Here is an 11714-nt window from a genome sequence, read left to right on the forward strand (position 1 = left end):
CCACCTCCTATATTAAACAGATAAAAATGAGGATGTTAAGGTCCATGACATGCTAGAATCTGCTGCAGCTTTGCCTTGAGTATGAGGTGATCCTGGTACCTACAACATCCTTGAACACGAAGGATGTATAATAATTCTGATGCAACTTCTTGTTAGAGTCTGTTACTGTTGCATCAGAGCTTGGCCTGCTTTTGATATTCACTGAAATATATATATATATATACTTAGTGGTTCAAGACATTTACAAAAAAAAGTTGAGTTGTTTCTTTGCAATTATTTTTTTTAACTGCCCTAGAGCAGAAGATACTCTCTTTTAGAGGTACACAAGTTACATCTCCTAGCAGGACCCATTCTGTGGGCTTTCCCAGAAGACATTCATGTGCCTCAGCCAAAATGCAGCTTTGAATCACATCTTTACTTTTTCCCTCATCCTTCCCTTCTGACAGTCAAAAATAAAACTGGAGCAAAACAACAGCTGGCAACACCACACTTTGCAGGACAGCTGCATCTCCCACCTTTCTTTCTCCTCTGCCCGTTAGTAGCTTTGAAGGTGTCTAACACCAACACTGGTGGTGACTCTTCCTTCAAGTATTTGAGTATCCTTTTACAGAGGAGTTAAAGACTTTTTATTGGATGGAGTCCGGGAATGGGGAATTCCTTAATTGCTGTCATTGCTGTTTGTTGAGTTGTAAATATGGTCTCCAATGGCTCATGCATATGATTATATCACAGGATAACACATCAGCTGAGCTGTGGTAACTCTGCATCTGTCACAGTAAGTTAGAAGTAATTAAACTTCATCTTCTATGAAAGAAATGTAAGCTACGGTACAGTGAGAGCCTGCATACAGTTATTTTTATTTATTAACTTGATCCTGTGTCTAAACAATCTGATAAATCACCTCTAATATTTATGAAGTGAGCACAATATTCTGTGATTCCACTGCACTGCAATAAATAGCAACTAATATTCCCTGAATTCTTCACAGAACAACATGATTTATAAAATACTTACATAACATTGAGCAAATTGCACTTTTAAATCTTCTCTCGCCCAGTGAGCTAGAGGTGATTTGTAATTTCCTTTAAAAGTAGGCCACCTAGTGCCTACGGGGCTACATCACAGTGAAAAACCCACTGCAAACAGCTTGTTTTACTCCTTGGTTTGCACTCCCTTTAAACCACGAAGCTTTCAACACATACTATGAGTTATAAAAAATTTAAAGAGCAGAAATTTCGGGTTGTGATTTCACATCAGCGGATCTTGCCAGTTCCCTGCCTTGCTCTCTGCTATTTTCTGAGCTCCAGCACTGTTTTCTGTCAGGTCTCTTTGCCAACTAGTGTAACTCCCTAACATGGTCAAGAACAGGCGACGACCACAACAACACGGTAGTGATCTGCTGGGTTCATGAGCTAAATCAAATTACAGCAGAAACACTGACAGCTCCTTCTTCTCCAGAATGTCACTGAGCTGCTATTAGAGGCGAGGAAGAAGGCCCCAGTCCTGTACAAGTGCTATTAAAAAATCATGAGCTAAGCAGTTTCCACACTGGAATGTGACATCTCCAAAGAAAGGTGAAAAGCATAGCTTGCTAATGCTGTAGCTGCCTGATTAGTTACTGATGATAGTTGCTGTTGTAACCAGAGTCCAGGGAAGAGACTTCAAGCCAGCGTTTTGCTGGAGCTTTCCTTCGTCCTCCCAGTGAGACAGGAGGAGAAAAAAAAACAACCATTTGTGGTCGTTAAAGATCCCATGGTCTTTTCCATGGTGTGTCCAAATTCTGGTAATGGTCAATCTGATTTTCACATTGGATAAATCTTCTCCACCTTAGCAAAATTGTGTCAGTGATCTCAAGTGAGAGGTGAGTTACTATTATTTTTTAATGCATGTGTAAGTACTGCAAATGTTGAACTATTCAGCCTTGCACGTGGTATAGCATAGCTAAAGTCAGCCCTATGTGGCTGCCAATGTATTTGACAACACTCTCCTTTTTTTTTTTTTCTGTAAATTCCACCTTTCAGTTACAGTTCTGTTTCCATTCCATGAAAGACAGAAATTTCCCATTCTGGTTGGCTTTTGAAGAAGAGCAAAGCTTTCACTTAAACAAACAACCCGCAACAACAAAACAAACAAACAAAAAACCAACACAACCACTAGTTAGGGGATCAGATCCTAACTAGTGGATCTACTAACAAGAACATTTGTAGAAATCCTATGTCTACGAGTGTAATGCTTCAAAAAAAAAAAATGATTAAATGTCAGAAGCTATAAACAAATGTTTTCTATATTTGACCTAAATCAGATAATGGACTTATTGCACCTTCATTTAACACGTCTTTTGTTAATTACTGTCGGAGGTGGTGGATAGGCTGGATTGTTGGATCTGACACGGACATGATGCCATTTCTGCTGTGACAGGAAATTTAATAGGAGATCAAGCCTAAATGAGCTTCTTTTGGTCATAAATTTCAGAAAATTACAGAAATGTTCTTAATTTTAAAGAAAACTGTTCTTCAAGAGAGATGTGGCAAGCTGATCTGTATGATATAGTACTGCATGCATACTTTGTGCAGCTGTTTGTCAGCTATGTCAAAGGAAATGTTATATCAAATTGACCAAATATTTTGTCCTTGGTAAAATAGTACGTGCATAGATGGTCATCGGTTCTGTAACAGCGCTCCTCAATTCTTTTTCCCTTTTGCAGAGTTGTACTTTTGACTTGGGTTCATTGCTCATTAATTTTGAATGGTGAAAGACTGTTGAATGAAAAAAGAGGTGTGCATGATCCCACTTCAGCTGAATGTCAGAGAGATTTTTATGTAATGAATGTAGTCCAAAAAATGTCAGTCTTTATGTACACACAGCACATTAATATTTTAAATTAGGTTTTTCTTTCTAATTATAGAATCACAGAATCATGAATCAAGGCATAATTTACAAAGAGCCATACAGCACCACGTCAGGATTGCTGCAGAGAACACTGTTACAGAAATAACTGTAATTCCAATTTTTCAATGACATCTTAAAACTTGTCAGCTATAAAGCTGACATTCGTTTTGCCTAGAAACTCCACATTAACACTATCAATACTGATCAGGCTTCTTCTCTCTTTTCAAGTGCAGCTATATAGAAAATTATCCTTTCCTTGGACATCTTAGGTACAAGGGGACAAAATAAATGCCCTGAATTAAAAACAAACAAACAAGCAAACAAGGCTATAATCTCTACAATGGATCCTGGCACATTTTCTGTTTCTCAAGTTTGGCTCTTCCTGAACCACATACCAACTACGAGGACTGGACTTGTGTGTTCTAATGCTGTGCCTCATTAAATATCCTCTATTTTCTGTGATAAGGAAAATGAGCCAGTCAGAATAGGAGGAACTGCAATGCTCCAAAGGGTTTCCTTTTTGTGAATGACAAAGGAGGCAGGATGAGAAAGTGTATCTTCAGGCAAACCTGCCTTGCCAGGGCCTGAGAGAATTAGTATCTAAAGACAAAACATTCAACTATTTCCTGACAAAGGATGTGTGCAAACTCTGCAGTGATTCTTCCCAAACCTTGATGTTCTCAGCATTCTTCACAAAAGCTATTCTTATCAATCAATTTTCAGAAACAAAAAAATGCTTTCAAAGCCCTGGAAAATCAACATAATTTTGCCAATGAGGTAACTAAATTAGATCAATGTAACTTTGTTTTCAGATATAAAAATGGTAAAGTTAGGCCTGTAGGAGAAAAGAAATCCATAATCCATTTCCTTTTTTTTTTTTTTTTTTTTTTCTCCTTTAGTATGATGCATTTAAATGTTATATAACTATAGAATCCATCATCTGTACATTATTATAACTTACCTTTCAGTGACTTTATTATACAAATATAAAATGACTTTATTATACAAATATACAATCCTCATAAAGGGGCACATAATTCTGTTTATGACTACTGTATACTTTTTAGCATAAAGGAGAATAAACACGAGTATTATAGAGGCTTCAGCCACTAGTTTATTTCCTGTACCCCAACTTTATTGCCCCTAAAACCCCCAGAATTGCAATTTGTCAATCTTTACTTCACTCTTAGTAGCAGGAAAATTATTAGGAAACCTTCTGACTGCAGTCTTTCCTGATAACCATCTTGCAGGGACAAGCCTCAATATTTCCACATCTTCAAAGCCAATGAAAGGAAAAGCTGCTGGTAATTCTGGAAACTTTTCTGCAGATAAGAAAAAAAAAAAAAGATGCAATACTTTTTACAACACAGCTTTCAGGATCAAAGTATGACTTATCTATAGCACATCTGTTTTATTATGCAGCATGTGGTCTGGGCAATCATTTGAAAGCAAATACCATTTCTCATTTTCTGTTCACTTATAGATAGAACAGTGTCTTATCAGATGAAAATGATGATACACTGTTAAAGTTCAAACAATTTGATTTTAATATACTTTTATGATTATTATTGTTTACATTTCCAAATATTCCTAACACAGTTTCTTGCAAATGACCAAAGAGATAAGTGCTTATTCCCCTTTCAACCAATGAAAAACATTTTTTAGAAAATATTTTTTAAATTAAAAGAATGCCTAATACATCATTGGCACACTGTCCAATATAACAACAAATGGCCTTACCAGGATGTATAATTTTACACTATTTCTGAATTGCAGAAAACTCAATTTACTGTCACAGTCAACTGAGCTATAAGAGAAACTACTGAAAATGCTTCTGAATATTTTTGCTGCTCTGCAGCTGATACTCTGCTTTCTGCATATCACAGTTTAGCAACAAAGAAATGCAGAGACTTGTTCTTAGATTCTAGTTTGTTCCGTTCACCTGCAGTTTTCCTGGCCAAACTGAAATCATGGAGCTGCTTCTTTGCTCTTTTTCAAGCTGCACCTTGACTCAGTGCCTGAATATTATAGACATTACTGTGGTCATTATCCTTATGTCTCTAGATGCAGAAAATTTTAAAGTCATTCCTATTTAATCAGGCATAGTTTAACATTACCCTGCCCATTGCATCACTGGCACAATAGACTTCATGTCTTCCATACAATTTTTAGGCCACAGTTACTGTGTACGATGAAGCTATATTTAGATATCAGGAGTACATGCGGTAACCATCACTCCAATTCTGTAGGTAAACTAGATTTATTCTGGAAATACGTTTCAGCCTTAGTTGTTTACATTCCACATTTCTGCTCTGATCTGCTCCTGTGACAGTTGAAAAATTAAATGTATTTGGCTCTAAATAGGCTGTGCAAATGTCGCATTTCTGAGCTCAGAAATTTTCCTGGGAAATCTTCATTGGGAAAATGACATAGCATTCAGTAAACATAGCTCAGAAACAGCCACTCAGGAATCTTACTGCAGTGGGGAACAACTAACAGTATTTATTTCAGGCATTTCTATTCTTTGTCTCATTCTGGCCAAGATTTTCAGTCTTCAAACCATGATTTGCAAATTGGTCCTTGGAACAGAGCTTTAGAGTGGCCATTTTTCACAATGGCAGCCATTGGGATAATTGCCTTTCTGTGGCATAAGGGTTTAGGGATTCTTTGCATCTTTTATACTTTGCAGCTTTTATACAACCACATACATGCAGGAGCATGACACTCCTGGTCTGTTTTAGTCTGACACTCCTAGTGATGATACTCCTAGACTGTCTGATTTATTCCTTGTCACTCCTAGTTTTTTTTTTTTTTTTTTTTTTTAAGAGAAGTGAAAATGATTTTTTGAGAAGCTACCGATACTCCTATTACTGCTGAAAAGGTGTCACCAAGCAGCGTGAGAACTTGTTAGTTTCCTTTCAATATTTTGACAGAGAAGACAGTAAAATGCATTTAAATGCACTGATGTTTAAAGAGCATTTCTTCTTTTATGTATCGAATGAGGGAGGAAATGAAATAATTTCTGAGTATGTGGTACATTTGAGGAAATTAAGAATCAGAGAGACTTAAATGATTCACAGCAGCAGTTATTTGTGCGTGGAATATAAACTTGGGCAATCCAAATGGACATATTGACTGAGACTGACTTAAACGTTAAACTTATGCTGAAGTTATTGTGCCATCTGAGAGAAAGAGCACATTTTAACATATGTTGCAGCAGTGCAGAGCAAACTGCATAGCAAATCCACTAGGAATGAAGAAAGTACACCATGAACTGCACATTAGATTATTTTCAGTGTGGGAAAAGGCTCACAACACAAATTATTTCCAGTTTGAGTATATACTCTGTAAAAACAGCAATAAAGTGGGACATGCATAGGAAAGATAAAGGACAAAGGTCAATGAAAAGCAAAGCAACCACCATAAAAATAATTTGGAAACCAGATGGTAACAGGATGGGATTCACCAAGAATGCTGTAGCACCTCCACTGTAGTTGAATGAGAGGACACAAAAATAAGAGCCAGGTTTATTTACAAGTAGAAGCGACAAGATTTGAAATGTAGCTCAGCAAAGCATCTGTTGTTCCTCTGATTTCACAGCAGGAGTGCAAGAGACTACTTAAATAGACGAAGTTGCAGAAAATTTAATTATCCCCAAACTTTTACGAGGCAGTTCATTATCTCCTGGAGTTACCACAGCTGAAGTAACAATGTATATGACATCTCTTGGCTTTAAAGAGTAAATATACGCAGCAAATGGTTGGCAATACCCAAGAGATTTCTTGTAGAAACTTTCTTGAAGAGTATACAGTATCTGCAGATTTTAAACATGATGAGATTTATTCTAAAACAGAGATGATCTAAACATTTTAAAAAGCAGGTGAGGACTCTATAAAGGATGGCAAAGATGTCCTTTTAAACAAACTTTTCCAATACCTTTTCCAAAAACATTGAAACAGAAAGATAATTTCAACAGTTCCAGGATTCTGCAGTAATTTCTGAGTCTGTCTTCAGCAAACTTAGCACTTATGCACTGCTGGTTCAGAAAATGGAGAGTGCTCTCTGTATTGCTGTTGACCTCAATATTACCAATTACACAGTACGGTGTAAAGATCACAATCCTTTACGTAGTTCAGATGTATTTGCCTCATGACTGCACTTTGACAAGTTCACCTTAACTTAGATTCATCCATAAATACAGACTGAAGACATTGAGACATATATTTGATAACAGGCATGAGTTGATTTCAATCTAATGGTCTACCATAACAGTACCTTCTGGATATTGGGCATACGCAAACAGGTATTATTAGGTATTCCTGGCACGTAACAGCATTTGGATAACAATAGTCATGAAACTAGGAATGAAGGACACCCTAAAAACTCCCTTCTGGGCTTGAGTGTCATCTGTCATCTCTAAGGAAAGATTTGTTGATGTCATGAACTCACACTAGTGAGGAAAAAAAACAAAACAAAACCAAACAACAGGTTCATAATCACAAGACGAAGAAATCCATAAGGAATCCAAAGTGAAGCACAGTTGCATTCCTTTCTGACAGCAGTTATTGGGAGGGTGTCTGTGCACTTTCTAATTGAACAGATTGGCACTGGAAATGTTGGATAGTACTGGTTCCATCACAACTTTTGAGAGAAGCTAAAGCCATGACATGGCTGTGGCAGCTGGACAGAAGTCCACCCAAACTGGCTGTTTACTTTAGCTCAGCTGACTGGCCCTCTCTCTCCCTGGCAATACGCCGACTCCTCAGTTGGTTTCTTGGCTCCCCAGGCATGTCAGCTGGCAAAGAAATAGATTGTTCCATTTTTGCCAGAAAGGCTGCGGAGCCAACGCTTTTTGTTGCAGTGCTCGATGAAACAAAATATTGACAAGCTGGAATTTCCTGTAGAATAAAAATTTCACTTTCCAGCCAGCTCTCATTATTATTGTACACCCCTGTGTAACGTGGTGACGATGTTATCGCATCCTTTAAGTAAACACAGTGCACAGAAAGGATGTTACTCTGGTGTGTTCTTGGATAAGAACCTCAAAGCATCTGAAGCCGTCTTTATGCAGTACAATGCATCTCTTTATAAAGTTATTTTGCAACGCTTCCCATCTTGTATTAAAAGGCTTAATAGGTTGGCTCTGAGAAGCCATTTGTCAGCAGGACATAACTGGTGAACTGAGTGATGAATTCTGAATATAGTCTGTGGGTTATGTCTTTCATGCATATTGTGTTTTGGGAGATGATTTATGTAAGTTACAGATAAAACTCCCGGGAAAGAAAATAATAATAACTGTGCAAGATAGTTATATATAAAGATTAGTTTCACTGTTAAAAAAAAAAAAAGGACAAAAAAATCTAAAAACGTGCAAATGAAAATTACTTCTGGAAGATGTCACTGGAAACAACAGATTAGTGAGACAGCCTAAAGAAACCATTATGCCATAATGCCCAAAACTGAACCATTTGTGTGAGACAAATGCCATGGCGTAGCACATGTGAAAGATTCCTGACAGGATGAGTAATGAAACAATGCACTCAGATGAAGAGTTCCGGTTTTGGAGTTGGTAGGTGTGTCAAGAGTGTTTTCAAGGTGACATCAAGCAGGGTTTAAAGGGCAATGCAAGTCATCACATGGGTATGCACTTGGTGGCAGAACAAGCCAATTTAAGCTGTTTCTGTTCGCGGTTGTCTCTGTGCTATCCCCAGTGCGACGCTGACACATTTATTATGCTGGTGAACTGGATCAGCAAAAAGGAAGGAAAGCAGGTTGTTTTTTAGTCTTCTCAGTTCAATCTTATTTACTGCTTGATTTCACAAATGTTCATGCTGGCACAGTCCAGAAGAAGTGCAGATGTAAAAGCAGGTAGGTAGCTGGGCTGGGAAGCAGAAACTTATGTTATAAACAGATAAGCCACCCAAAATAATTCTTGAAATTATATCATTAGTTCACATTAAATAGACCTTAGATTTTTTTTTTTTAATTATTTTTTTGAGAAAAAATAGTATCAGGAATGGCAGATTCTTCCCAGCCTACTGCAAGGGCATCAGTGGAAAGGCTTACCCAGGTTTTCAGACTACAAGTGTGTCTATCTCAAATTAAAAGTAGGAATAGCAAGACTATAAATTATCTCCCTGCCTTTGAGAAAGAAATTCTTCTTATTATTAATTACATCAGCATAGTTTATAGGATGTAATTTGATGTCGTGCCTGGACTTAAAAAAGCTTTAGTTATAGAGGGAGATTTTTCAGAGGTAGTATCATCCAAAACCAACCAACCAAAACCACCACCACCAAAAACTAACAAGCCACTGATACAATTATGCAGCTGTGTAGGTTTCATGTGCCAAGGAAAAAAATCTTAGTAAGGGACTAGTAAGAAAATGGATGAAAAACTACCATAAAATCACCAACTAATCCTTCATCTCATTTTACAAAACTCACCGTGAATACCTTTGCAAGATGACATATAAGTCAGTCTGAGATGATCCTTCAAAAAGTCACTCGAAGCCAGTGATCTTGAAAATACCAAGCTTAAAAGACCGGTTTAAATGGTGACTTAGGATAGTGCCAATGACATAATATTTCTGACAAAAACATCCTACAGATACACATTTTTGATGCAGGAAGAGCAGACAGAAGACACTACAGGTGCATTGCTCTCTCCAGCCAGCTTCACCTGATGCTGGTTCCTCTCTGGGCCTGATCCTAACCTGTGGGTTGATGTCCTGGGGCTGTGGCTGGATGCGATTCTCCTCCCCAGGCTTGATCCTGTCCCCCACATATGGACTGATATCCTGCATGGCCTCAACCCGTTTCTGTCCCCACAGAAGAGCCTGATGCTCTTGGCTGGGGCTGTTCCCAGCTTGCCTTTCCTCCTGGCTGGGGGCAATGGGACAGGCCCCAGCTGGGGAGGCCCAGCTCTGAAAAACATACAACTACGTTGTACAAAATGTGCTGTACAGGACACAAAATATCGGAGCCCAGAAATACTCTATTTCTTCATAATTAATCTACATTTAAGAAATGTTGGCTGACCAGCCAAGTTTCCTGTGCATTTACATAGGCAGACCTTAAATCAGTTGAAAAAAAATCATAATTTCAAAGCTATCTCAATTTTTATTATTGTATAAAAAACTTTTTTTTTTTTTTTTTTTTTTTTTTCTGACAAACAATGGCGTGCTGTGGGTTTTGTTTCATAGTTTCCTGATGAGGGTAAATCTTGATTATTTAAGGGTTTGGCAGGAAGCCATAGGAACTCATTATTCTGTATAGTCCAAGGGGAATTATAGAACAAAGGGAATAAACAGCTTGAATTTATTTTTAAAGCCTGCTTTCTCATGTTTACATTATTTCCAGATCTATTTTGTTTTGGTAAATGTTTACCAACTGTAAGTCTCAATATACGAAATACAACAAACCCCTCTTACAGAGTGTTTAGTTTTCATGAAAACTGAAGGGTATTTGGATTGAAGGAGTTGGTCAAAAAGAGCTATTTTTTGGTTAACCAAAGATCTGCAGAACTATTACAATTTCTTTACTCAAAATAATGTATTTCCAAACCAGGATGGTCTCAATGGACATTGAAATGATGATAAACTTGGGTTAAATTTAATTCAATTATTCATTTACTTTACTTTTTCCCCATCCCATAGGGACGTGCAGTTGCTGGGAATATGAGAAACCTTTTATTTGTCCCACTTAGCTAACACTGACATGCTTTAGAACCAGTAGTGCTTTGTTTCTTTTATCCTCCTCGTTTGTGCATGGCTTGCAGGCTTTGCCCCATAGCTTACTAGTTTTTAGGGTCAATTAAAATGTAGTTTCTCTGTCTGTTGGCAAAACGAGTAATTGAATATGTATCCTCTGATTTCTGAAGCGTCTAAAACGATTATACAACCCAGAAATGGCCTGTGATCAAGGACTAAATGGAAAGGTAACAGCCTACGTAAAACTATAAATAGGAATTACGTGGAAAAGCTATGGAGATCTACTAGCAAAAATTCCCACAGCTTTTCCATAGGGATGGTACTCAGATGGTACTGGGAAGAAGAAAGAAATGCAGATGATAAGAACTCAAGGCAGTGTCTGTCTGTCTGTAAGTCACACTTTGAAATCCTCAATACTAAAAAAGCTACATTTTTTTTTTTCTAATTACTATTTTCTTTTCTACCTCCTGCCTCTGTCTGAGAACAGGTTTGGGGCCCGTTTCCTTCACGTCTTCCAGAAGTTGTCACAGCCAGCTTGCCGCTGTGGACACGGTGGCGCCCTGGTCCGCCAAGCCTCAGCTAAACCCGGCTGGGCACTGGGAGTCTTTTGGAGAGGGGCAGCGTCATTAGTGTCGGATTAACGATTGTGCATTGTCCGAAGAACATTAACCATTGTGTCCTGCTTGAGGAACTTCCCCATCAGTGCCCCCCCCGGCAGCAGCTAAGCGCCCGGCCGGCCCCTCACGGGGCACAGCCTCCCCCCTACGGGCGTGTAACGGCCCCAACGGCCAGCGGCGGCGTGCGCCCCCTCACAGCCCCTCCCTCCCCCCTGAGGTGCCCGACCCCAGCCAATGGGGAAGGCGGAGGGAGCCGCCACGTGACCCCGGCGGGGGGAGGGGAGGAGGAGGGGAGGAGGGGGAAGCGTCGCGAGAGCGTCGCGCGCGGGGGGCGGGGCCGCGCGGCGGTGACGGGAGCGGCGGCGGCGGCGGGGCCGGCGCTGGCGGAGGCGAAATGGCGGCGGGCGCTGAGGGAGACCGACAGGTACGGGCCGGCTGCTCCCCCCCCCTTCCTCCTCCTCCTCCTCCTCCTCCTCCTCCTCCTCCTCCTCCTCCTC

At 39.3% G+C, this 11714-nt stretch overlaps 1 protein-coding gene across 4 annotated transcripts in view; it reads left to right on the forward strand.

Annotated features, from left to right (window-relative positions):
• The first annotated feature begins 11549 nt into the window (after positions 1 to 11549).
• AKAP11 (A-kinase anchoring protein 11) overlaps positions 11550 to 11714 on the forward strand; it is a 39575-nt gene continuing 39410 nt past the window's right edge. For all 4 annotated transcript variants that reach the window (XM_035322196.1, XM_035322222.1, XM_035322230.1 and 1 more), the window contains exon 1: positions 11550 to 11641. The gene's annotated coding sequence lies outside the window, so the exon portion shown is untranslated. The remainder of the gene's footprint in view (positions 11642 to 11714) is intronic.

This window comes from Oxyura jamaicensis, chromosome 1, assembly GCF_011077185.1.
Source record: "Oxyura jamaicensis isolate SHBP4307 breed ruddy duck chromosome 1, BPBGC_Ojam_1.0, whole genome shotgun sequence".
In the NCBI taxonomy this organism is placed as follows: domain Eukaryota; kingdom Metazoa; phylum Chordata; class Aves; order Anseriformes; family Anatidae; genus Oxyura; species Oxyura jamaicensis.